At 38.3% G+C, this 27,321-nt stretch overlaps 1 long non-coding RNA gene across 2 annotated transcripts; it reads right to left on the reverse strand.

Annotated features, from left to right (window-relative positions):
* Positions 1-210: 210 nt before the first annotated feature.
* Positions 211-27,073, reverse strand: LOC148051392 (uncharacterized). Of its 2 annotated transcripts, none has more exons than XR_015700071.1 (4): positions 27,031-27,073; positions 11,101-11,170; positions 3,413-3,541; positions 211-349 (listed from the first exon to the last, which is right to left on the reverse strand). It is a non-coding gene; the product is annotated as an uncharacterized LOC148051392 (long non-coding RNA). The 2 variants fall into 2 exon arrangements; XR_015700070.1 differs by lacking the exon at positions 211-349 and adding an exon at positions 2,102-3,139.
* Positions 27,074-27,321: the final 248 nt, after the last annotated feature.

The following is a 27,321-nucleotide window of genomic DNA, read 5'->3' on the forward strand; positions in this document are numbered from 1 at the left end:
GTACCTTGTTTCCCACAACTTTTGGTAATGTTTGAAGAACTGGGACACCAAAACGCAACATTTTTTGCTGATTTCCATGAAATTACCACTCTAGACTGCACTTGAATTATCTCATGAGCAGGCTGCCTTCCCACATTTGCTGTCCATGATAGAAAACAACTGAAATTCCCCTTCCTCCTGTTCTTATTCATGTGATACTCACATGCAGCCTTCCTTGTAGCCTTCTGTTGAGGTCCCTCGGGTTTTGTGCGATCATTGCAGCTAATTCAGTGCCTCTATTTCATCTTATATTTTAGGATAAGCCAAGAAAAGAGCATGGACATGTCCAATGGCCTGAGATTGTATAGACCTAGCAGCAAAACCAAAAGGAAAATTTACTACTTATGGCTCTTCTGATGGCTTCAAAAAGCAGCCAAGAAGGGACAGCCTTTATGTACCACACATTGCTAGGGTAATTTTCCTGCCAAGTACTGTTTGTTACCAGAACAAAGTCCAATTACATGGTCGTTAAACAGATTTCATTGTTCCTAGATGGAAAGTTTCAAACCCAAACTGAACAGTAGTGCTTTATCAGTGCTTTCTGATGTAACATTTTTATTTTTCTTCCATATAGCAATTAAAGAGACTCAGTAGGGATTACTGAAATGTTACTGGTTTATGTGAAAACATTACATGTGAAAATATGAAGTGTTGGCAGTTCAAGTGATAAGTGGAACAAGTCAGCATTTTAAGTTTTCCACATATAAATCAGTTCATCACTTATACCTAATTAAGACATTATAGCTGAAGAAACTATAATTCGTATCCCATCCTGTTCTCATGGTAAGGCTGGTATAGGCTGGGAATGTATCGCCTCTGCTTGAATCACTTCTGGGAGTTACATGAATGCTGTATAATGAGAAGAAAACTTCATGTCATATTTTGAAAATGGCATTTATGGTCTATTTATGGCTTCACAATTCAAGGTCATTTACAGGGATCATTACCTCTACTTATTCTGCCAATTCTTTCGATAGTTTGACATAGCCAACTAATAAGGTTTCTGAAAGTATTAAAGCACAAGTTGCCTTAGTTTAAAATAGATGCCTACTTAGATACATTGATGAATTTCAAACTAGAAAAAAAGCATATGTATTTTACTCGGGTTTATATTGTAAAACTCAAGCATATATAATTAACTAAGGACCTTAAGCATTTGTTTGTAAAGAGATTCTCATATTCCTGGAATAATTATTAAATTATGTAAGAAAAATGGTTCTTAAAACATTATGTCATTATGCAAAATAAATACTCCTTATAATTTTAAGATCTAATACCACTTTAATTTTTTTGTTGAAAGGAGTATTTTTATGAAATAATGAACCAGAAGAAGATACTTGGGAATAAGATATTAAATCCTACTACATACAGGAAGATGAGTCTAAATCTCCTGGACATTTTTCAGCCAGCAATGTGTCAAGCACTTATTTTGTTATGAGCCTGATTTCATCCAAATAAGAGGAAAATTCTTACTGATTTAATTTCATTTACTTTGCGTAGTCATTGGCAAATTTAAATAATGGATTTAGTAGGGATATTCCCTCTCTAGGGACAAATTTTCCCTCTCGTTCCAGCAAGATACGCAGAGCTGCACTACTACAAGTATTAACCTCTCAGCATCTACAGAGGTGATACATTTTTCTACTCCTCTCCTAATAAAACTAATTCAGGCATTGAGTACTTTAATTATTACTTCTTAGTACTAATGACTCTATGCAAGTAGAGTTAATAGCACTGAATTATCAGTATGAATATACCCATATAACTCCAACAGTGAAACTCTCTAGCATCAGGTACTGTTCAATGCTGTGAATTTTATTATTTAATCTGCGTATATCTCCAGAAAGACTTATTTGCCTACAGATGATCAACAGAAACAAATTATGGACAAGATTCATTAAATATATACATCTTTTTTAGTAAGTTCTCATAAGAAAGACATAAAAGGAAAATATTTGTATTTGAATATAAATACAGCCACTGGCTACACTTTGGTTGCCATGTCTCCTACAAAGTCAGGCAGAGAGGTGCTGTACTGTTAATGGCATCCCACCTTCTGGTATGTTCACCACGTGAGCTTAGAAAACCTTAGTTATATTTAGGGTGGTTCCTTGCCACACTTGTCAAAGGTACCTCACACCCTAATGATGTCAATATTTATCCCAGTCATGTTCTCAAAGGACTTCAAAGCACTGAACACCATCCATTTCAAATGGAAACACTTGGCTTTTTCAGAAATACCTTTAGTGTTTATCTGGCTACATTCATCCCAGGATCCCAGCGCTTTATAAACACTACTGAACATAGCACAGTGCTTTTTACGGCATGGAGGTATGGACAAATGAACCAAATCTATCCATATCTCACACAGGAGTTGTCTTATGAAAGACCAAGAAGGGCTTTCTTCTGCTCTAGCCAGAAGACCAGAGTTTTTGGTGACTGTCATAGTTAATTTTTATAATTACAATGGCTAATAATAAACGACCACTCCTTCATTCCTTCTGCACTGCCCGTTAGTAAAACGGGTCTCCTGTCTCTTGCTTGTATTTCTCTTTGAGCAGGTTTCAAAAGGGGGATCCAAAGCCATGTATTTGGCATCCCCATGGGAAGAGGGCCATTTCCAAGCCTGCTGCACTCAGGAGCCCTGGGCAGGACAGGTGCCTGAACAGTCTGAGGAAAAGAAGCTTTTACTGAGTCTCCAGTCTTCACCAGGAGCATAGGATTTTGTGTTATTGGTGAGAAATCAAGCAGCAGGAAGCCAAATGTTTAATCAAATAGCTAAAATGTATTCCAGCCCTGGAGGTACTTTGTTTTCTCCTTACTTTGAACCTCTTTCCTGACCGACCTGAAATTTGCCTTTTTCTTCTGCTGCCTGGCTCACTCTGCTGTCACTACACCTCTCATGGTAAACAGTTGCTCTATTTGTGAAAGATAATTTCATTTTATATTGGTACAGTTAGGAGAGACGATGCCCCAGACAGAAAGCTACAGAAGCATTTGCTGGGCATGGTTTTGTGGAGGCCTTTGCACCCCAGATTTGTATGCACACAGTGTTTTCCTCTCTTCTCAACAAACCCCAAATCAGAAGAAGGGAATATTTCTGGAAAAAAAAAAAAAATTAAACTCTATAAATGAATTTTAAGCCAAAGCCCTTTCTTGTCCCCAAAGTGTAGGCAACAACACTGGCAACTACTGTAATTGGGTCTGCAGTGAGTAGTTCAAGGGAGTCAAGCTGATTGACAGCTCTCTCAGGGCTAATAACCACAGAAGCTGAGCCATTTTTTTTCCTACATCTGAAGTACTCCTACAGAAGCTTAAAAGCGAAACACAAACTTTTGCTTTTTCTCCGCTTTAAAAATATTTATTTTATTACCTGTTTAGAGCCCTCCAGGACACTTTCCTTCTTTCTAACCAGATTTCAGTGGCATGCCATCCTGAGCACGATGAGACATGTGTCATCCTTGTACCAGACTTCCTTGCATTTCTATTCCTTTTAGGTCATCTACAACACAATAAAAAAAAATCCAAATATAATATGAGACTGCAAAAAAACAAAAGAACTTTGTTTAGACTCAAGAATAGTTCCCCAGATCTGAAGGGCATTTCTGATATTACAGCGGGTGTTTCTCTCTGTTCCAAAATCTGGGTATATTTTCACACATTCCCTGAGTGATTCATGGGATAGTCACTAAGTTGATGGAATAGCCCTGAGGGATTTAAAAAGATTATACCAATGTAGTTAGCTAAAACGCTGGGAACACATTAACATCATCAAAACTATTACATACTTCGGAAAATATAAGGTTATTTAAGACTAAAGCAGATTGTATATTCTATTACAAAATAGTACATTAAGAAACAGTGGACACTTTTTTTTTTCCTTTATGATAAGCCCTGGGCTAAAAATCTATTCTTCCCCCATCCAATTTGTCCCCACTGTTTCCTCACAACAATAGTCTTTCTCTCAGCAGTGTGTGTTAACCTTAATGCAAAGCATCTCACTGAGAAGCAATGCACTGATGTCTTTGGTGGAATCTGGTACTCAGCATATGCAGTACTCGGATGCGCTATGGATAGTGTACATACAAGACACCTCAAAATTTGCTCGTTTCAGTAGTGTAAATCAGCAACATTGAGAACAGATTGTTTGAAAGTGTTCATCACAGAAAATTTTTGTAGATCTTCCATGAACTCTAGTACTGATTTACTATCGCAACAATACAAATCTCTGTCTTCCTAAACTTATGGGAACATGTTCTCCATTCTATCACAAAGCAGACTAACCTTAAAAGTCAGTATTTTTGTATGATTTACTTTACCACAGCTGTGCTCCAACTACATTAGTGCTCAAAGTACAGCCAGCCAGCTGTGCAATTGCTCCATCAGCAACACAGTCTTTTAAACCCAACACGCTAAAATGGCTGTTTAAAGATGTGTCGAACTATTCAGCAGTGATTAGAATACTGAACGGGAGTGGCTGTTTGCTGGTTAATGATGAGCAAGAGATATAATTTCCTACCCATGAAAATAGATGAATTTTTTAGGACTTGCATTGTCGTACTACTGCATCCTAATTTACAGCACACAGCACTGCATGAAAGAAAAAAAAAAAACACCACATAACTGGGCTGAATTCCATAGGCCTTTGTCAGGCAAAAGCCATCACTCTATTAAGGAGCGCAGAATTTGGCACACAGACCTTGAGTATTTGTCTCATCTAGAACGACGTAAGGTTTTCTATAAAAAGAAAATTTGAAACTAAGCAATTTTATTTTGTCTTCCCATCTTGTTAACATGTGGAAGTATGAATGTTTATACCCCTTGTATAATTCCCACTTTTAATGCAACTGTAAATATTAGGAAGAGATGTATAAAAGTTAAAGACTTTTTGGACTCCTGTTTACCATCTGTCTGCAATGCCTCAAGCTGTGTCAGGAGAAGTTTACGTTGGATATTAGGAAAAACTTCTTCACTGAAAGAGTAGTCAGGCACTGGAACAGGCTGCCCAGGGAAGTGGTTGAGTCTCCATCCCTAGGGGTATTTAAAGAATGGATAGATGTGGTGCCTGAGGACATGGAATAGTGGTGGACTTGGCAGTGATAGGTTAACGGTTGGACTCTATGATCTTAAGGGTCTTTTCCAACCTTAACGATTCTATGATATCTGAGGGCAATGCATGGTAGAGGTTAATTATCCATTGCAAAAAAACATATATATTTTTTTAATCAGCTTCATGTTCAACTGATTGAAAGCTCTCTGGCTGTCAGTCAGCATCTAGGAACTGTGAACATGAAAGGAGTAAAAGAGACACCCCCCCCCCCCCCATGAAATCATCTAGATTAATCTGCCTCTCAGGGGTCCATGGCAGCATAAATATCACTTACCCTCAGCTAGAATGACTCCATAGTCTGTGACTTTTCAGTTTTAAGTTATATACAGTGAACAAACACCACTCGCTAAAAAAAAAAAAAAAAATCTTTTTCTGAAAAAAAATTGAAATATTTTCTTTAATTCAGTAAGCATTAAATATTGCCTATTAAGCTTATTATTGCAAAAGTGGGCCATTACAGTAAATGGCTAATATCACTTACCTTTACAACATCAACAGTGCCACTCCATGATTCCTGACTGTCATTAAACATAATGTTGGCTCCTGATTTTGATATTTTTAAAGTCATTACTACAACCCTTCCTAAGGCACAGATTCCTGCTATTTGTAGACACCCAGAAAATTTTTGCTGGCTTTTCCACAAAATAATGCCAGAAGGACAGGGCTGTCTTCAAGAAGAGTAAAAAACTTTCCCAGAAAAATCTCTGATGGGAAAGCAGATAAGACAAAACTAACAGACTATGAGTGTAAGCATAGCCCTATTTCCATGTTCAAATGGCCTTTGGATCAAAGCTGATTTGCTGGGTCAAAGCCCATTCAACACCATCAAGGTCCTAACTTTTCTTACTCATCTAACAAGATGAACAAGCCCTGAGTTATCAGGAAAGGTTGAGCCAATTTCCCCATACATTTGTACTGAAGCAAAATGAAGTCTGCAAAAAAATCACAGCTCCTGCAGGAGCAAGTTTCATAGTCTGGCACCATTTATTAAGTCAGACCAATACACATACCTAGAACTTTTATCCTCATGATGGATAGCTTCATCACTCAGAGCATTTCCAGCCTTTCACTCTCAAATCTGATCTGCCCTCCAACAGCCTCTCTGAGCAATGCACAAAGGATTGTGCACAGCAGTCACTTCCGATGGAATTCATTGTTACCTGGTTTCTGGAGATATACATGCATTCTAATATTTCGTTCTTAAGTTTTCAATGAATCTATTAATTCAGTTTGTAGGTGATGGCCATAACCAAAATGTTGGATTATATACATGGATGAAGAGAATATAAAAATCCAAATATTTTGGTCAAAGTTTGAGAACTCTGCTGTAGCTTTTGCTGGAAAAACTGTGTGCCTTATTCTCTAGCTGCCCTTTGTAGGTCAGTCTCTCCTCCTGGGGAAAGCACCTATTTTCATACAAAAATTCTGTTTAGTCAAAAACCACTTTTGCAATGAGAGTGCTCAGGTGTAATTTTCCATCGACCATAATACTAGCAAAACAGTTGAGGCTGAAATTTAAGGTCCTGTTAGTATGTACATTTTGTAGTCTCTTCTTTTTCATTCTGCTCTCTAAACCTCTTTTACATGAAAGGATGCACCTCAAGGATATAGCCGATGCAGGGGAGCATAAAGTAAGAATAATTTACGGTCAAGGCTAAACCAGTCCTTACCTCATTAAACGTTTGCTATTGCAGCTGTTATTGTCTAGCAGGGAAGGAAATCTTGCACACTAAATGAGGTACAATATTTCAGCACAAAAATGAGAATTGCTTGGTTTGGTCTTACCCCTGCATTTCCCAAGTTTAATAAGACGCTTAATGTTAGTTTAGCATATTTTTCCTCTGGAGTCCTTTTTTGGTGCTTAAAAGTAAAGAATATGAATAAACATTTATAACAGACATTTTCTTTAAAATTAAACCTGCTGGTGAAGACTACAAGGCAACCTTCTGATGAAGCTCAGTACAGAAAAGCTCCAATTTTCCCTCAAATTCAGCAGAGTTTCACAGGAGCAATCATTTTGCCAAAGGTGAGGTGTCCTCATGAAGACAACCACTGTCCTGGTTTCAGCTGAGATAAAGTTCATTTTCTTCCTAGTAGCTGATATAGTGCTATATTTTGGATTTAGTATGAGAATAATGTTGACAACACACTGATGTTTTAGTTGTTGCTAAGTAGTGCTTACACTGGTCAAGGACTTTTCAGCTTCCCATGCTCTGCCAGGTGCATAAGGAGCTGGGAGGGAGCACAGCCAGGACAGCTGACCCAGACTGGCCAAAGGGATACTCCACACCATATGACCTCATGCTCAGCCTATAAAGCTGGGGGAAGAAGAAGGAAGTGGGGCACATTCAGAGTGATGGTGTTTGTCTTCCCAAGTAACCATTAACACATGATGGAGCCTTGCTTTACTGGAGATGGCTGAACACCTGCCTGCCGATGGGAAGTAGTGAATGAAGTCCTTGTTTCTCTTTGCTTGCATGTGCGGCTTTTGCTTTACCCGAAATACAAGTTCATACCACTAACATCATTGTATCAGGACTATAATCATACAGGCTCCTGAATCAAACATTACCAAAACAGTTCTTGTAGTATGATACCACGATGGTATCCTTCCCATCAACCTCAGAGGCAGTACTATCGGTGTCTTTCTCTAGTATTAAAAAAAAAAAAAAGTATTTACTACCCAAGCCACTGAAGCACCAAATATGCTGTATATTTCACAGACAAAATATTGCTTCAGACAAGTCCTAGCTTCCGTCCTATATTAGGTTTCTTCCCAAATGACTGAAAAATTTGTTTCTCTTCTGGTTAGAGTATACATCTTTATTGAGGGTCTCTAACCCCCTGTGCACCAGCTGTATACCTGACAGCTCCAGCCACACACTGAGGCACAGAAGAGGGCAGGGCTTGCTGTCACAACATATTTTAGACTCTTGGACTCAAATTAGGCAGTACTTTGGTTTTGGTAATTAACTGCCCTTGATCAGTGGTCCGGACACCATCTAAAGATCTGTTGCATAATTTAGTATGTCAAATACCACCTTCAACAGAAAAAAAAAAATTCACTACTTTAACATACTTCAGTGAACAGTTAAAGTAATGAGAAAGGACAATATTTTGTTATAATGACAAGCCCATTTTTTGTATGCACCTTTCTTAACTGGAACAATGTCTCAATAAACAGTAACCGACGTGAAGCCATTCTGGGATAGCTTTCTATCCTATGTCAAATGAGATACGTAAATACTCATGGAGTGTTTCCACACATTCTTCAAGCCATAGTAATTTTTACAGAACTACCTGGAATCCTGGCACTCAGAATTTGTTTATCCAAAGACTCTAATAATAAGACTGTCTGGTTTCTCTTATTTCATATTAGATTGGGGGGGGGGGGGGGGCACGAAACAATGAAAAAAACCCACCGTGATTCATGTTCTCTACTCTTGCACTAGATCACAGCTTTTCCTATATTTGCTTGTCTCTCAGGCAATAAATATTTCTCAATGACTTCCCACACACACACTACAGCTAAGTTAAAAACTGAGCCCTTAGGATCAAAGACGGTTCAGTACTGTATTTTCTACAAAATGCAAAGAAATTAAAAGAATTTTTTCAGGAAGTCACTTTTGTTTGCTCTCTAAGGATATTAGCGGGAGTATTTGAAAGAACATCCTTGAGCCACAAATTTTCTCGTCAATAGAAATTTTGGTCCAGTTATCTATGCAGAAATCTCTCGCAATGCCAAGGAGGGTAATAAAGAAGACTGAAATAGGAGTAGACAGCAGCCAACTAATAAAAACGTAAGTGACTAAACAAAAGAAAGAAAGAAAACTCCAATTTCATGCCATGTTCGCAGAGCTTAAACAAAGAGGAAGCCACTACATTATCTACATCCAGAGTGTGGCCTTCAGATCACTGCTGATCTACAGCTTACTAAAGAATTAAATGTACAAATTCTTCATTTCTTTATGACTTTCATGGTAGAGTACAAGTAAATCTAAAGCTTCACAGTGATACCACGTGTGTTCAAAACTTGGGTCACCATTGTCATAGTTCATCGTAATTTCCTGCAGACACACCTATACTGACCTCTGTCACTTGACTTATGCAGAAGTTTTTCACTTCTTAAATGAATAAATAAGCAGATTTTTTCAGGCAACAAACAAGAGAGACCAATGCCTAAGGCAAGGAAATAACAAGACATCCAAAATTCATCTACAAAAGCCCTGCTACCTTCATAGAATACAAATAGAATCATAGAATCGTTAAGGTTGGAAAAGACCCTTAAGATCATCGAGTCCAACCTTAACCTATCACTGCCAAGTCCATCACTATTCCATGTCCTCAAGCACCACATCTATCCATTCTTTAAATACCTCTAGGGATGGAGACTCAACCACTTCCCTGGGCAGCCTGTTCCAATGCTTGACCACCCTTTCGGTGAAGACGTTTTTCCTAATATCTAACCTAAACCTCCCCTGGTGCAGCTTGAGGCCGTTTCCTCTCGTCCTATCACTTGTTACTAGGGAAAGATTCAAGACAAAGCCTCTGCCAGTCAAACTGAGGGAATTTAGCTTCTCAGATGGTTGTGATGGTTGCTGTGACCCTGAGCATATAAGGACACCAAGCAGAGGATTCTCAGTATTATTTAACAATATGAATACAACCTTCCTAACTCACCCTGTCATCTGGCCAAATTTTGAAGGTTCAGACGAATAAATAAATAAATAAATAAAGTGTGTAAATTCCTCCAGATCTTCCTAGGCAATGAGCTGACATTGGAGATTCAACTGAAGCAGGAGATTCAGTTCTCCTTACTGTTTTGCTGTGTAGCTGCAAATGTTAAAAACATGTTGAGTGCAATACACATCTTACCTGTGGATCCTCAAAAAAAGAGAGAAATAGAATTAATAAACCCACAGATTTCAAAGTCCAAAAAATGCTGTAATGATCTACGCCAGTACAAAAAAATACTTTTAGGAAATACTTTGCCTCCTTTTTAAGGTTTCAGAAAGCGAAGCAGTATCATAACTCCAGTGCTACTCTTGAAAAACTGAATTATCCTCATATGAAGGAGTCTGCCTCTTTGAAACAGGAGGTTTCTAACTTCAGCCTACATCTCTTGGATTTTGACGGAGATAAGAGTGGAGAAGAAGTGAATGCCTTCTGGCTTGGAGGCCCATTGGTGGAGACTGGAATAATATTCTCGGCAATTGTATGTTTTCCTTTCTTCTTGGTCAGGTCACAGGCATTATTGAGTGTTGGATTTTGGAGAGGGATTGTTTGTTTGTTTGGTGGAGTTTTTTTTTTTAATATTACCCAGCTCTATTGTTTTGTGGCTGAAGAAATGTAGTTTGGAATAAAAAAAAAAAACAAAAAAAAAACGCTTACCGAGTCCCTTTCAAAGATCTAAGTATATGCTGTCAAAACCTGCAGATTTGAAAATACATGAATTTGAATTTTAGTAGATAATGCCTCACAGCTTCCTCTGCTACAACTGGTAGTCTGCCTACCGTACCATACATGATGGAGCTATCATCCTGCTTCAGAGCAGGATTGCCTCTTTACATTATTATTTATAATCAACATTTAATAATAGGTGTGTCTGACTGAAGCTCTGTTATTCCTCAGATATATCAGAGAATCTTTGCATGGTTTTTAACCAAAGTGACCATTGATATTTGGTTATTCCTTTAAACAATCTCATCCGCTATCTATATGATTGACATTTACTATATATTCTATTGCATTTATCATTTACTTTCCGTTATTTACACAATATAAATAACTAGATCTCCTTTAAGTAGAATGGATTGCTCTGGATATTGGATAATGGATATTCCAGCATCAGGCGATCAGAGACCACTTCGGTGCTTCATTTCACCTCAATACAAATGAGAGGAAGGATATCAACAGCAAAGACCACAGTATGTGTTTCACCAAAAACTTACCAGCAAAGCACAGTTCCTCTGAGACTCTGCTGTTTTGCTAATCCATACAACACACATCAAAGCAGTATGACTGTAGGAGATAAAGGAAAGTATGCATACAGTTAATCCTTATAATTAGAAAGGATATGAAGAACATTTCTCTTAGTTTGCTCTCAGACTTCTGGAGCATTTAATGGCTCCTATCTGGCAGACAGACTGACTTTGAAATTACTGAGACAGATCTGACATTCATGTATAAAAGGATGATATTCTACCAAGGCAACTCTATCAGCATAAATAGCTGTAACAGAAGAAAAAAAAACTTCATATTAACTTCAGTAGTGGATTATTTGGCTGTCTAAAATTGCTGTATTAAATCTTTGTATGTCACCTTACTTCTTTTTTCTAGGGTAAAGCAGCAATGAAAGGAAGTATTACCATGTAGAAAAACATCTCCCTTTAAGGCGTGTAAGGAAGTATTTCATTTTGTGGCATAAATGCATTGCAAAGACATAGCATGTGAAAGGGGGGCAAGTTGTTTTGCACTGCTGCTTGGCTACAATCGAATCGGGTAACAGTGAGTGCACGTGCCTGGGACTAACGGTTATAACTCCCTTAGAGCCCCCGTACATCTGCATCTTCCTAGCATTGCCTTTCTATAACAGGCATCTGTTTTTGAAGGGATACTTACATGGCATGTAAAGCTATCAGCCTTAACACTAAGCATCGGCATTTGTAGAAGGCAAAACATATTCAAACTCTAAGCTGAATAGAAAGCAACTTAGAGAACACTTGGAAAAAAAAAAAAGAAGTTAAAAAGTATAAATTTTGTGAACAATGAAATCCAGTGGGCAAGTCACTCACTTCATAAGTCCCATTTAATAGTTCTGTTAAATTGTATCAAAGTGACATAATAATAAATTCAGGAAATATTTCAGAGCCTCTACATCAATTTTAAGCTAGCCAAAAGCAATGAAACCATAAAACCAGAAGTTTATCCATTTCTATGATGATGAACATCATTTTACAACCATGCACATGAATAGCTTCACCAGTGCCTGTGGACTGTGAACAGCTGCTTAATAATCTTAAAATAATTCAAATGGCCTCTCTGAGACATATCACCCTCTTAATCTCATGCATTTTGATTTGCCACAGGAGACATGCACACACAGGCACAGACACACACAGAGTAAGCAAAAACTGTGAGAAAAAAAAAAAAATAAATCAAGCTTTCCTGCTTAAATAAGGACATTGTGTTTTCCTGAGCTAAACTTTCACCTTTAGTTTGTCATAGGTGACAATATTTGTTCTGTCTTTCATATTCTGTATAGGTGATAAATAGTAATCAGGGAGTCAACAGTAAATACAAAATGTGTTATTTTCTGGAAGTATACAATCAGCAGACTTCAATTTTCATACCAAAAGTGATTATTTTGTTCATGTAATTCCCATTATTTTGATCCTGATTTTACCTTTACATTCTGTTGTGAGAAACTTTCCAGTGAATTTCAGGGCCGTAACACTTGAAGAGCAGTTGTTCACATGGTTATCTTTTGATTGCTTTCTTAGTGACATGAAATATCTAAACTAATTAAGGAAATTAATATGTAATCTGTTTTCTATTAACGGAAGCAAAGGGAACTCTTAGCTTTGAACCCAAGTGTACTCAATCTAAAGGAATACAAATGATTCTGGAAGGAAGTTTTGTAAATTTTGTCTTGCTTCGCATCCTGTACTTTTTTAAATGAGGGGTTTTTTAACAAAACACAGGGATGTACACAAAGTGGTACTATGAATCATACCATGTACAGAACATTTGGTAGGAGTTCCATTATAACCATTCTAGAAATGGTTATAAATCTAAAAGCTATTGTCGTGGTCAAAACACAAACAGTACAAAAGTGTCTTCTCACTATACAAGACACATCACTCTCGTAAAGGCAGCCGCAAGTTACAGAGATAACTTGTCAAAAAGATAGACTCATGCTTATGCTTTAGAAAGGGATCTGCCTGTATAAAAGAAGGATAATGAACAGATAGCAATCACAGAAACAGAAGTGATGCTTATGGTATATTTTATGAGCTGAAAGCTATGTCATCTGGCTTTCTCATACCCATGCTTTTGGCTAAAAAAAAAAAAAAAAAGGGAAAAAATATTCAAGTATTAACTGTAGAAGTATATTTGTGACACATTTAAAAAACAGTATACCTCATGTTTCAACTGAAATAGGAAAATTTCTATTGTTGCTGAAACATCAAATGATCTCATTTATTTTACAAGTTTACTTGCAGATACTTTGACTCTAAAAAGCAAGCCTTCATATAATTGCATGAAACCTTGGCTACATAAATGGTAAAATGTTGTACATACTAGTGTAATAAGTGAGAACTTATTGACAGGTTGTTCTTAATTGAAGTTAAAGACTGCTTAAGAATCATCTATATTTTTAAAAATAGACAGCCTGACAAATAAATAATTTTTAAAAAGTAAAACAGAAGTAAAAGCAGAATTTTGTTACAGTGAATGAAGGTCATCTGTAAATGTTGGATAAATTCACACCTGAAATTTTTTTTGAAAGTTCATGTAATTGAGAAAGATAAAGAATAAATAAAAACGTTGAAAAACCAAAATGGAATATTTCTGGTTAGATTTCAAGAGTCTGTCTTAAAGTGAATGTTTTTCCTCTCATTTTGTGCAAAGTTCTGTTCCAAGCAAAACTGAATTATATTTGCCTGCTCCATGTTGTGGCCACTGCAGAGAGGAAAAAAGAAACCTCTTAACTCTGATAAACAGATAAAATAGATCCCTAAGAAAAAGATGGTATAAGAATTGAGTTAACATTCGAAAGATGTTCCAAGAGCTTTCCTGCTACAGAGGTGAAAGCAATTACACCTTCACTGCATTAGCAGCACTGAATATGCATTTTTATGACCTGTCCTCTGCTCTCTGCATTGACTTCAGATAAAATTCACAAGGCACAAAGTTGTTCTCATCTGGAATAGTCTGTTACACAACACTGATCACCCCCTTCATATCTCACGGATTTATAGAAGATGAAATCAGTGTGTATGTGTGAGCTACTTAGAAACTGTAATGATAAATGAGGATCAAATGAAAAACATGAACACACAGTGTCAAATGGTACTTCTCTGATCTAAAACACCTCCAGTTAGTTTATAGGTAAAATTTCTAGTACTGTAGTCCTCAGAGATTCCAGTGTTGTGAATCTATGATGCTTGTATGGTCAGGCAATATAGTGCCTAGTCTAAAAAATTCTAAATGAAGAAGACCGAAAGCCATCAGAAGTTTCTGCAAATCTGCAAACACACAGCAGTAGGGCAGTACTACCTTGCTTTTTGATCCTGCGTGCTGAAAAAGAAAGATTTTGTTTTCTAGTACTGACATCTTGAAACAGCAAGTATCCATCTAATTAAGATTTGTTTAACATTTAGGACTGACATTAAAATGCTAACTGATATGTAATGTTAATGGAAAAAAAATAGGGGAGAAAAGTGCCAAACCAACCAAACACAACACAGACACACACAAACTAGTTAGAAAAGCGTCCACCACTGGAGACCTTCCAGAGCTGAGGAATCTACTCCACTCTGACAAGCCATTGCAATGGATAGTCACTTTTTAATAAGAATCTTCACTTATTTCAAGTTTGAGTATTTCTTCTTTCACAAGTCAGATACCGAACACCTCTTATCAAAGTTTGTTCTCATTATTATAAATAGACTTTTCAGCCCTTAACTTTCTCTTTGATAAGTAAAATAGACTGAGATTCTTCAAGAACTCATTAAAGTCCTGTTTTCTAGTCACTCTCTCACTGTTTGTTTCTTCTCTGAACCTTCTCCAATACTTTTTTTTTTTTTGTAAATTATGGACTTCAGAACTGAATGTAGTGTTCTTTCAGTAATCTCATCAACACCAAATACAAAGGCAATATAGATATTAGCAAGAACATATAGTGCCAGCATCAAACATAATAGTCTTGACATTGTTTCTCAAGCTCATTTATAGATTGTCAGCGGCAGATGTACCACAAAAAAAACCAATTTGACATTCTTCCTATAATATTTATTTGGCAAAACCTCTCCCCAGGTCTCAGTTCTCTCAGCACAATCTTCCCATTCTGTTGTACTCCTCAACATGGTTTCCAGCCCTTCAAGTTGTCGCTGACATCCCCTAGAGTACATTTAAAAAAACAAAAAAAAACCCCACACATGCTCTTTTTCCCGTCCTTCGTTTTTTCTCCCTACTTTCTATGAAATGTTCATCTTCAGGAAGGGGTTTAGTAGAGTTTAAGTGAAAAGACTGATAAAAAAGAAATCTTAATAATCTGTTCTCTTTGAATTATTGTATAGCGGCTGCTTGCTCTCCCTGATTTGAATCAAATGGACCCAAGTGAAATGTTTTGTGGATTGATTCACTTGAACGAGGAGCTATTAAAATTGGCTAGGCAAATGGTAGAGGTGACACTGTGAACGGACAGAGAGAGGCAGACCATCAGGAGCAATTTATTACTGCTAGGCTCAGAATACCAGCAAGAAAAGAGATACCTCAGCAGCACCTTGCTCATTTTACCCGGTCAGACGCAGCCTAGGTGTTCCCCGGTAAGGAGGCCACATCACGCCTACATAACATGTTTGGTGCAGGAGAGTGGGCCAAGTCACCAGTGACGTGAGTTTCCGGGTGAAGTATGTAAGTGTGAGGACAGCCAGCAAATGTCCACCTGAGGTATTCCACGGAAGCGGCCACAAGGCCTGGCTATCTAGTCACCTGGTCAAAACTGTGTCCTTCCAAATTCACCAAAGAACACTCACATGTTTTGATGAGAGCAGCACGGTGGCCAGCATTTCTGATGCTGGGACTCTATGAGATCAGACAGGCACACAGACTAGGCTACTTATCGTGAGCAGCAGCAACTGTTTTGGCCAAGTGTACTCTTCAGCAGCTAGCTTGGTACAATGGAGCAATTATGGGTCTCCTGCAGGGAAGATCACAGCCTTTCAAGAATAATATGATCCTAATAAGCAGATACTAACACTCTTATTAGCTATGTCTTACTCGAAATAAACCCTGGGTTATTTTTGAGAGAGCCCTTCTTTGCTACATGCATTCTGCATTGATAATAAACACATGAAGACAATTTGTGCAATACCCAGTATTGGTCTACCCCAATGACCTGTTCAAAAATTAAAATGGCATTAATATTCTCCTTTTCCAGATGTAGACTGCAGTTGCTGAGGATCTTTTAATTACCTTAATTACATTAAAAAAAAAATATTTAAAAGCTCTGTGAGAGAGAAAACTGCACTTGGTTCAAGTACTCACTGTGTCTTTAGATTTTTTTTTTTAAAGCTAGAATTTTTCCTTTCAGCAATTCCATATTATCGTTCTAATTTTAGTATTTTCACATGAATATTAAGTTAATAGCAAGAAATTCACATATACTGTTTATGTAACATCTTCGAATTTAGTTTAGTGGCACTTTAACCCTTAATGGGTGTTTGCAAGCAAAGCTAGTAAAGATCACATTAATGCCTTCTATACACAGGAGACAACAGCTTGTAGCCACTCCCTGAAATGTAAGGAAAAATGTCAAAAACCTCCTGCAGGCAGTATCTTCCCGAGTATGAAAGCCATTGTATGAAACAAAAGCTATATGGAAATGAAAAAAATATATTTGACATCAATTCAGGGAATTAAACATCAATGAATCACAGAGGTGTTTGCACAAAAAAACCAAAGCACACACTTCTACAACTTAAGCATTCTGAGTCTTTTGACTCAGCTTCCCCATCTATTGATGTGAATATCCAATATTAAAGACCTCTGGTCCCATGGTTCCTTCCCACTTTCCAGAGACCCCCTGCACACTGTCCATGGTCAGTGAAGTCACAGACCCCAGCACAGTCCTACACGTCCCCCCTTAACTCCCTGGGAGATGCGCTGTCATGAAGAGGTGCCTGTTACATTGCCTGGCTGTATCACTGCTGCTATGCACGGTCCTCTTCATTTGCTCTAGATGAGCCTTTGTGGTCCTCCACCTTTAATACGGCCCTGGAAAGGGGTTTTCATGCTCTCAAACTGTCTAACAATCATTGTTTTACAAGTATTATGATCTTGGTGTCAGCTCTTTTAAATTTTATTGCAATTTACTATGAATTTCATTCTGGAAAAAGCCCCAGAGCTCTTTTTTCCCTTTACTCCACATATCTGGGGCATCTGAACTCTCATACCCAGTGGCCCGTGGCTGAGATTTGGTTACGCAGACGCCTCACTCGCCCTGCATCAAATTCAAGTCATTTGTTGCTTATTCCGTCAGTAAGGATAACAACACCTCATTACCTCTATAAACAGAGCTTGAAAAATAGTATTAACAAGACCAGCCAAGGCTTTTGCACAGGCGCAGCGGCTGCGAGCCGTGCCAAGGAGGTCTGACTCGAGCTGGCCCTTCCGCCGCTTTATCAATAGATGGCAGCAAGAAGCTCCTTCTCTCCAGCCTGGTAGGAACACAAGACAAGCTTTTCAAGATAGTTTAGATACTAGACGTTAATAGCCATGTGTTGTTGCTCGCTCAGGAACGGCTTGCTATACTCTCCAGCAATGCAGAAGTATGGAGATGACCCTTTACTAAAGTGTCCTGATGCGTTTGCAGTACATTGAGAACGCGTCAGCAACAGGAATTAAAATACATTTTCCACTTGCATTTACTTGTATCTTAACTGGTGTGGGTTAAAATCCTAAAATGAAGCATAGCAATCAGTGAAAGCAATAGCTACACCAGGTCAGGATGCCATCTGCACCAAAACAAAGGCTGCAGAGGTTGTAACTCGTGGGCAGTGAGACTTTCATAACAGCCCACTACACAATTTGACCGGTTTGTGTGTTTAGAAGCGAGATGCAATTTACATTACATGAAAATTTGGATGTGTATTAAAAATAACTGGTTTTTTTTCCTAGCAAAGATGAGTTCTTCAGGAGTCTCTCAAAAGTACTGCATCCTTCCTTCTTGCACTCAATTTGACTCTTTTTTCCAGACCAAGCTTCCAACTCCCTCTTTTACCTGTTCCTCTACTCAGAATAGTACTTTTTTTCTGTTCTCAAGTATCTCTTTACTCCCAAATAACCTTTCCTCACAGACACAGACCTATCTTGTGCATCATTTCTTTTTTCTTTCTATTTTTCCCTTTCTTCATTTCTCATGCCCTTGGAGTGAAAAATCTTCACATCAAAGCATCTTTTTCCAGTCCCACATGTTGTAAATTCACTGAGTTGGACAGGTTATCAAAACTCGGCAAGTGAACTGCTGACCTCTGAAGGATGTGCAAAATGGGAATGAATATGCCCAAGCCCTGCTACTGCCACACAAAAAGAGGCACTGTGTAAGGATGGATTGGGACACAATTTTTACTATGATATTTAGATATATGTGCTTGTACACGTAAATACTTAAGCTACAGAACTATTTAAGAAGACCATTAATAATTTTTGTCACACAAAGGACATTTGAACATAATTTCCTAAGTAGATAATATACAGTTAAAGAGGAAACTATACCTTCTTTGAAGGATTCAGACAAAACCTCTAAGAATCTTGAATTTTAATATTAAAACAATTCAGAACATTGACCTCAAGACCTTTCATTTCCTGCATCATGTTATATACTTCGAAAAAGTAATTTTAGAAATAAGTTAATATTTTGTTATTCTTTTCAGTAGCAGACCTATTACTTCTGCTTAAGGTCTGCCAAGTTCTGGAGCAATTAGCAGTTTCTTACACAGATATTGACTAAGAATTCAAATGCAAAGTCTACAGCATCACTTCTGAATGCCTGAAATCAGCCCTAATGTCAGCAACAATGGGGATAGTGCCGTGAACCCAGGAGCATCTGCCTACCCAGTAAAGTTCTCTCAGCATCCTGCGTGTCTAAGCAGAAAGGGCTATGAGTGCCAAGGGCAATTAAAACTGTGTAAATTCTGGCTTCTTATCAACAGTGTCATGTTAAGTGGTATGATAAGTGGAGCTGGAGACAGATGGCTAGATTTGTGGAGAGATCTAATATTTTGTGGTGAAGGTTGGGGAATACATGTACTGGACAGGCTAGGAGTGCCTCAGCACATCACCCAGCTCTCCCAGCAGGTTTAAGAACTTTTTTCTTTCCTTCTTTTTTTTTTCCCCCTTCCCTCAAGTTCTGTTGCTAGGATTACAGAAAGGCAAAGTCTTTGGAAAAAAACCTACCTTCACCACAGACTGTGGCCTTTTTCATCCACCGGCTTTATGGGCTTTTCTGACTTTGCTGACCACAGTCTCTGTCTCAGAAGTCCTTTGAGAATTTTAAGCAAAATCATATAGTAACATCACCATGTCTTTAAATTTAAGCTAGATGATGACAGGCTTGTTTTACTTGAAGCCTTTTGTTTCCAGTCTTTTACCTAAAAGCCAAATATTCAGACTTACCATAGGAGTCTTTCCTTGTCTTTAATATTGGTAGACCCAAACTCAACAAGTATTTTTGTGGGCGTCTCAGACCATGCTTAGCAAAGCTTAAGGTTGGGGAGCACTTTCTGCCAAGTTAAAAAGAAGCAGAGCAGAGTCATGAGCTTAGGTGGAAAAGATTTCCCCAGAAGGGTGAAAACAAACATTTTTCCTGCAAAGTTCCGATAACAAAGAGATAGCCCAGGGCTCCAAGCAGAGGTAAAAAAAAAAAAAAACCAAAACAAAACAAAAAAAAACAAACAAACCTCATGCATGTTAATTTATTCTCCTTTTCTAAGCAACAGAGATCACTGCATAAAGGTATGGCTGAGGAGATATGGATTTTTTAAGTTAATTTATGGTATGCAATTTTATTTCAACTTATCAAAAATGTGCAGAGGAGGGAAGCGACACCTACACGTTCAGCCAGAGGGTGGCCATAGATCTATTTCTGCTGCACTGGAAGCTGCATCCCCCTCTCCTGTCACGATTATTTGCACATCCGCTACCCAGCCAAAGTACAGTCACATCCTAGATGCGTGGCAGCATCAGTCATGGGACTGCAGCATGGGGGAGCAGGCAGAACAGCTAGCTGCTGCATTCCTCCTTGCAGGTCATGGATGTCGCAGGATGCACATTTGGCACATGTTAAAAAGAGGCATTGCTTTTCACATGATGGGCATGTGACTGGTCACAGCAGAGGAAATGAGAGCAGCTTCTGACTGACGCCCCAGCATTTTGGTTCCACGACCCTTCCCCAGATGCAAGGGTGAGAGACAGTCCTAAGAAGCACCCAGATGAGCGCAACAGGAACGTGTTTTGGAGGGGAGGAATTTCATAACGAAGCACATCTGGCACATATGCCATATCTCAACTAACGCTGGTTTGAAGAACAAAAGAATGACAGACCGTCATCTTAGTTTAACAGGCAGTATAACTAAAGGAAAGCAGAGTAATGGCAATGATGAACACAACCCACAAAGTCTTTTCTGAAAGCTAATCCACTAAACGACAGAGTCTATACCCTCCAGGAAAATATTTTCCATCATGGAGAGTCTTTTCTACACAAGTTAGGACGCCAATGGAAAGTGGGTAGCTTGGATTGTTAAACTAGGTATTACTTTTTAAGAAATATTTTATGCATCACAGCAAGTTGTGTGATACACACAGCTTCCTTTTTCATCGGTTTCTTGCTTGGAGATAGCATGAGCAATTAACTTTGCAGAGTCATACATACAGGGCAGATATAGGAGGCTTCGCAGGTCAAACTTCACTTGATCTTCACTTCAACTAGTTTCACATAGCGATACCATCACATCTTGTTTACTCTATTCTGAGTTATGACTGTTTCTACAATATCATAAATTTATCTCTGCAAGGAAGCCAGACAAAGAAGAATGCAATCAGTGGCAAGAGAGAGAAGTTGGCTTCTCAGAAACATGCCAGAGATGATAGGAGAGAATGGAATTAGACCTGAAAAAAACTGAGGAGAAGTGGAAATAAGTTTGTATCATCTGATGTATTTACAAAAAAAAAACCAACAACAACAACAAAAAAAAAACCACCACAAAACCAAAACTATTAAAACCCCACTGTTCTTGGGGAAGGAAGAAGCAGTGAAGCAGGATAGAGAGGAAAATAGTGCCATTTCAAATCTATGAAGCAGGAATGTGGTCTGTGCAACTTCCAGTGAAGTAGCATGAAAAGAAGGATGTTTACCAGTTCCAAACAACCATGTGACACTTTTTGAGAAAAACATCTTTAAGGTGCTGGGTGAGAGGAAAGATGAGAATTTAGATGTCAAGATGAAAGTTTTATTTTGCATTATGGAGTTCTATTGACCCTGTACAGAAATCCATGAACTGCCCTGCTCACTACTGTAATACCTAAAATTTTCCATCCAGTTTAGTATTATTAGCAAGACCTGAAGGCCTTTAGGTCTTTCCAAGATGCAGTGTTTCATTGTTAGCTTTTGTATCCTTTAAAAAGTGTTCACTGTCAATCCTGTTACTATTTTCTCATTGTGTAGTGCACAGTCAAGGTAAGCCTAGTCATTATAAACATGTTTTCCCTACGCAGAACTTTACTCATAATGCTAAGAAAGTCTTATCTCTTTGTCATGATTTCTTTCCACTAGAATGAGGGCAGACATGAAACTGCACCATATGACCTATACAAGGTTTCTCAAGGACCAAGAACACAACGATTACCTTTGCTTGTTGTGGGCCTACACTGATTTCAACTCCATCACTTGGTTTACAGTAACCTTTTACATGCAGAAAAATTAGGAAAGAAAAGAAAGAAAGAGAACCTCAGCAACTTCACTTTCCCCCCCTCCTTGTCTGGAAACCATAGAAACCAAACTGAAAGTACAGCCAAGAAGTTCGTCATTTGGCTATCTCTGGCTGATCTCCATGGAAACATTTCACTTTTTGTTGAAAGGAAAGATTTTCAAATCAGACAAATGGCCACAGTCTGATGGGTTATGACATCTTTGGGAAGAATTTAAAGAACAAAAACAATGTCAAGTGATTCTGCTTTACATATTCCTATTACATCTCTATTTTACACTATTCATGCCTATTTCATTTCATCATAATTACAGCTTTTCTTTCAGAGTTATGTTATCAAACAAGCCATTGAATTTGCATAAAAAAGTGATACCCTGCCTACAAACCAGGGTCTATTCACTCTGGTATCCAATTTAGGTATCATTTGCTGTAAATTATATAGGTCATCCAATACCTTTTTTTGCACGCTTTGCCTGGAAGATTGAATAGAGGCGTTGAATGCATCATAACAACTAAGACTGAGAGCTAAGAAAACATTCAGCACTGGCAAATCACACCGCTCAGAGCTATTCTTTAAGGAACCCTGAAAAGCCAGGAAGGTACTTCTGCCTGCTTCCCAACCGCTTACCTTTTAATGTTTGAGACAATTTAAATAAGCACTGGACGACTGGGGAAAAAAAAAAAAAAAATCTACAGACAACTAATAAGAAAGGCGATTGCATGGGACTCAAGGCTTTTATTGAGCCCATGGAAGTACTTGGGCACTTTGAGTACATTCCTGTGAGGGCACTTCTGACTAAGGGTGGAGTGACCTGAGGTTCCTACTGAGGCTTCAGAGTGCGGTTGGGACACTGCTACTCAACCACATCAGCAGCAAGGTTGCTCAGGGCACTGACAGAAAGAGAAGATTTTGAAAGACTCCACCTTTACAACTACATTTAGTAGTATGTAGGTACCAGCTACACTGCGTGTACCACCTACACTGGTAAGATGTGGCTAAGCAATGCAAATACCCTGCTGAACTACAGAATCAGCAGTAAAAATTAAAAAGTCTTGTTACGAAGTGGTCTGAGGTACTAACCCATAATTAAATTTATTTAGCCTTAGACAGCTCCAAGTTACTGGTGCAGCCATTCTACTCCCATAAATTTTTATTTGCTTCTTTTGCAGGTAGTACACATAACGTAGGTGAGAAGAAGCTAAACTTTTCTGCTAACTTAAATACACACAGAAGTTCCACTCCCAGAAAGCTCTTAGGTAACAAAGGAAGGAAAAATACTGATGCCATCTTAGCTCATACAGAAAAACAAAGAATCCGCAGCCACCCTAACATTATTAAAGAATTATTCTATGTATCATTATGTACAGCAAAACAAACCACAATGCATATGGGATATGACTTACAGTCTTAGAAAAATTTCTACATTTCTCTGACTCATCATGCAATGAATATTGTTTCCAACGTCAACATTATTACATTAAGTGTCGTTAGCTAATGCCTAGTGGAGGCAGTTTATTACACCGCTCCTATCAGTGGCCTACCTGCAAAGAAATAGTGGCAACAGAGATTAATGTAATGGAAATATTGCCAGCGATGAGAGACATCATCTGATTTCAGCTGCAGACAAACTGTCACTGAACAAAAGAGTGAAAATGTGCTGATGCTTCCTGAAATTTGAAAGGATGTCGAAAAGATTGCAATGAATTATAGAGACAGAAGTAAACAGAGCAGGAAACTCAAGGAAGTCATGAAAGAACATTCATAAAGAGAAAGTGACAGGCAAGATATGACTGCTGAAACATTTATCAAACATTCAAAGTAAAATAATAGTCCAGAGCCAAGAGGAAGAAAAAGGTCACATCTTGCTCAGTTAGAAGTTACTTTAAGATATACAAATGAAGACTTGCATGAAAAAGGATGGCAGAGTTTGGTCCAGATTATTCAAATCTGCTTAAGAAGAACTATTCTAAATATTTTGACCTCATCTGGGTTCTCTGTGCCTGTACATTTAAACATTTACCATCTGGGAGATCAGTTGTAAGATGCCCTTTTTATTAAAACCCCTCTAATATCAGAACATAATAACGTACAGTTGTGTAGGAGCAATTGTACAGGACTTGGCAGTGCTAGGTTTACAGTTGGACTTGGTGATCTTAAAGGTCTTTTCCAACCTAAATGACTCTGTGATAAAGGTGGTTAACAGTGGTAGAGGTTTTTTTCTTTCACTGCACCTAAGTATGGTATGCAGATATCAGTCCTTCAGGCTACTTAATCTGTAACCATACGGGAAGGCAGAGTGTATATTATTTTAACTCAACAGGTATAAAAGACTGACATTTTACAGCTTGATTCTATTGAAGTTTGGGGTTTGTTTGGTTTTTTTGTTTGTTTGTTGTTTTTTTTTTTTAATTAATGCTTGAGAATTGAAAATAATCTCAACAAGTTTGTGAAATGATTGTGTGTGGGGACAACAAAGAAAACTATTTCATATTTGTGCTTAGAAGGGATCAGCTGCCCAAACACAAGAAGTAAGATGATCAGCTTAATAGTACCCAATAATGTCAATCTTGAAAACCTATCTTTGTGCACTGATGTGTGTATATGTGTGTGTATATATATATATACACACACACACACACACACAGGGTTGTATGCAAGGCATCCAACCTGTTCTGCTCAGCACTGCTCCTGCATCAGCAGCACTGCATCCCACACAGTACCAGCTTCAAGAAATCCATGGATCAGCTGGAGAGAACCCAGAGGAAGACAAGAAGACTAATCAGAGGGCTACGAAATCTCCTGCAGGGAAGGTTTGAATGAATTGTGGCTACTTAGTTTGGAGAGGAAAAAGCTAGAGGGACACTGCACAGTCTTCTAATATGCAAAAGCTCCTTGTAAGGAGAAGAGATTAACCTGTTTTCCATGTCCATTGCAGGAAGGCCAAGGAATAACAGACTTAAATTGCACCTAGGGAGATTCGGGCTAGAGATCAAGAAAAGTATTGCCAGCATTAAGCATTGTGATAGATTTCCTAACAGAAGTGGAGAAATCTCCATCACTAGCAGTTTTTGAGAGCACATCATACAAACATGTGTCAGGAAATACTTATACATAACTGGTCCTGCTTGGGCCAGAGGAATTGGATAGATCAGAGTTTCCCTGCTTCAGTCCTGAGGCCAGAGCCACAGGCCCCTGCAAGCCAACCGAGGCACAGGGCAAACTCGCTTCCCCTATTTAACCCGGAAAGCCAGAGAGGAACTCATCCATTAGATGTAAAGCACTGGCCAAATTATTTCAGCTGCACCAGACTAGATGGCATCCCCAGGTTCTTCAACCTTGTTTTCTACGGTTTTCAGATAAGAGAAAGTTGGAGTGGTAGAAACAGAGCATTTCAACTTTTTAGCATGTAACAAGGCAATTACCATTTAAAACTTAAATTCTAATCTAAAAACGTCTCTAAAGAATCAGGTGAAAATTTATTTTGATTAAGCCAATTGAGGGAAACTTTTTTTTTTTGAGGCCCCATTCCCACCAGTGGTGCAGAGGCCTGCACAAGCTCCCAGGACACTGCCAGTCCTTGAAGGCAGTAAATCTTCCTTCAGCAATAAAGAGCCAGGCAGTAGTGAGATAGGGCAACCATTAATTACTGTGCAATCTGGATAAAGCACCCTACAAATGCTAATTTTTAAAATTTTTTTATTATGTTTCAAAAAAATATGAATGTGCCTCACTACAGGGTAGTTTTCGCTAAGTATTTCCTGGATTTCTATATTTAATAATCACACTTCTATTGTTCTTGCCTCAATCTAAACTACTTTGTGGCTACTAAGACCACCCTCGCGTTAACAGCTTCTTCTTTGCTTTCACACAAAAATATGAAAATTTCCCCTTGACTTCTCTTGGTGCAGCTTGTAATAGAACTGCATCTGGAAACACTATACCATATTCTTATACTACTTTTACAGCAGGAACTGCTAAGTACTTTGGCTTGCTTACAAATTCCTCAATTCACCAAGATATAATTGCGCTGTGATTCATGCCTTTGCTAAATCTATGCAAGTTGTGGGCATGATTATTAATATCACATTAAACCCTAGAACTAAAAAGATTAGCAAACAAATTATTTTTTTTTCCTGGACATTGACACTTAGCAGATAAATTACACTGTCAAAACGTTTAACAAAAACAAAGCACAATCATGACAGAAATGGTTTTATTTTACAGACTGTTCTACTTTTAAAAGTTTAGCAATTGTTATATGGCAAAATATACCATAATTTCAACATTTGTTTGAAAGGCTCACTCTTAATAAGGCAAAATTATATTGCTTTCAGATTTTCAGCATACACAACACACACATACACAAGAGAGACTTGCAGAGATTTTGGAGCTACCTTGTGCAGGAATACAATTCACTTTAAAGCAACTGCAAGATAAGGGCTAGCTCAGCATGCTAAGCCAAAAATACTGAGACAAGCCTAGAGAGACAGGGGAGCACGCTTTCTGAACACCCAGCCTGAACAGCCAGATACCATCACTCACCACAGGCAAACAGGAGAGGGAGGCCATGCCCACAGGGGTCTGCAGGCTCATGCACAGGTCTTGGGGCCCAGAGTCTGGCAGGGGCAGAGCAGGAGGCACAGGGACTGGCATTAAGCAGTTGTTGTTGTTAGCTAAGGGTAAGGGACACAGCACCACAAATAAGCTGCTGAAACAGCAGGCCCAAAAATCACCCCAGCGTTTTTTCAGTCAGAGCTCACTGTCAAAGCATCTTTGCTTTCACAAAGCCTGAATGAACACATTCGCTCCTCTCAATAGCTCACTGCTGGTAATACCAACAAGCCTGATGCTCAGAGCTGTATTATTCAACATATTACTGAGATGAATTTCATCATGCTAGCCATGGAATAATTCCAGTACACTGCCTAACAATCAAACTAAGAATTACTAGAACTGTAATACCTTGATTAGCTTTCATAAGACTTAAAAAGACAAACCTAAGCAAAGGTCCCAACCTGGGTAGTCTGCAGTTGTCTAACAGCCCGCTACATTAAGAGGAGAACAGCAATTCTCCATACACACTCAACTAGTTAAATCTGTTTTTAACCTAAAACATATTAAGTAAAGATTCAAAGCAATGCAAAACACTAACCTGCATAATCACTTACCAGTAAGACTGCATCAGAAGAGTCAAAAGCTACCCGGCAGCAGGTAAAGGCAGAAGTCATTAACAGATTAGCAGTGAAAGATAATTTTATTTTGATCAGGGAGAGATAATGATACTCACCAGCTATCCTTTTTTTTTCCTAGTCAATTTGCCCATTCCAAACCTCAGCCCTGTTCATTATGATAATGGTTGTAATGCTTTGCAACTGTGAACATGACAGATTTTCATGACTGTTTTCTTCTACAGGTATTAATGTCAAAAAGAAGAGGACACAACAGACAATGAACAATTT

The sequence above is a fragment of the Nipponia nippon genome, unplaced genomic scaffold (genome assembly GCF_047370975.1).
Source record: "Nipponia nippon isolate SJK-2023a ecotype South Korea unplaced genomic scaffold, ASM4737097v1 scaffold_6, whole genome shotgun sequence".
In the NCBI taxonomy this organism is placed as follows: domain Eukaryota; kingdom Metazoa; phylum Chordata; class Aves; order Pelecaniformes; family Threskiornithidae; genus Nipponia; species Nipponia nippon.